A 1,258-nucleotide genomic window follows, 5' to 3' on the forward strand; every position below is an offset into this window, starting at 1 on the left:
TCTATGGTCTCTATTTGAGCCTCAGATTCCTTTGGTTCCTCAGAGGGAAGCTCCTTATTGATCACTGGATGTCCCAGGAGGTCTCCCTCCTTGGGATTCACGTCCTCCTCTCCTTCTTTGGGTTCGGCCATTTTGGTTATGTCAATGGCCTTGCACTCTCCTTTTGGATTCTCTTCTGTATTGCTTGGGAGAGTACTAGGAGGGATTTCAGTGATTCTTTTACTCAGCTGGCCTACTTGTGCTTCCAAATTTCTAATGGAAGACCTTGTTTCATTCATGAAACTCACAGTGGCCTTAGATAGATCAGAGACTAAATTTGCTAAGCTAGATGGATTCTGCTCAGAATTCTCTGTCTGTTGCTGAGTGGATGATGGAAAAGTCTTGCTATTGCTAAACCTGTTTCTTCCACCATTATTAAAGCCTTGTTGAGGCTTTTGATCCTTCCATGAGAAATTTGGATGATTTCTCCATGATGGATTATAGGTGTTTCCATAAGGTTCACCCATGTAATTTACCTCTGCTATTGCAGGGTTCTCAGGATCATAAGCTTCTTCTTCAGAAGATGCCTCTTGAGTGCTGTTGGATGCAGCTTGCATTCCATTCAGACTCTGAGAAATTATATTGACTTGCTGAGTCAATATTTTGTTCTGAGCCAATATGGCATTTAGAGTATCAATTTCAAGAACTCCCTTCTTCATAGGCGTCCCATTATTCACAGGATTCCTCTCAGAAGTGTACATGAACTGGTTATTAGCAACCATGTCAATGAGTTCTTGAGCTTCTGCATGCGTTTTCTTTAGGTGAATGGATCCACCTGCAGAAGTATCCAATGACATCTTTGATAGCTCAGATAAACCATCATAGAATATATCCAGGATGGTCCATTCTGAAAGCATGTCAGAAGGACACTTTTTGGTCAGCTGCTTGTATCTTTCCCAAGCTTCATAGAGGGATTCACCTTCTTTCTGTCTGAAGGTTTGAACGTCCACTCTAAGCTTGCTCAGCTTTTGAGGAGGAAAGAACTTGGCTAAGAAAGCCGTGACCAGCTTGTCCCAGGAGTTCAGGCTATCTCTGGGTTGAGAATCTAACCACACTCTAGCTCTGTCTCTTACAACAAAAGGGAAAAGCATGAGCCTGTAGACTTCAGGATCTACTCCATTAGTCTTAACAGTATCACAGATCTGCAAGAATTCAGTTAAGAACTGAAAAGGATCTTCAGATGGAAGTCCATGAAACTTGCAGTTTTGCTGCATCAGAG

General features: G+C 42.3%; 1 non-coding gene across 1 annotated transcript; it reads left to right on the plus strand.

The window, feature by feature from the left end:
- The first annotated feature begins 890 nt into the window (after positions 1 to 890).
- LOC112746338 (small nucleolar RNA R71) lies at positions 891 to 998 on the plus strand. Its single transcript, XR_003174228.1, has one exon. It is a non-coding gene; the product is annotated as a small nucleolar RNA R71 (small nucleolar RNA).
- The last annotated feature ends 260 nt before the right edge of the window (positions 999 to 1,258 follow it).

Source organism: Arachis hypogaea, chromosome 14 (genome assembly GCF_003086295.3).
Source record: "Arachis hypogaea cultivar Tifrunner chromosome 14, arahy.Tifrunner.gnm2.J5K5, whole genome shotgun sequence".
Classification (NCBI taxonomy): domain Eukaryota; kingdom Viridiplantae; phylum Streptophyta; class Magnoliopsida; order Fabales; family Fabaceae; genus Arachis; species Arachis hypogaea.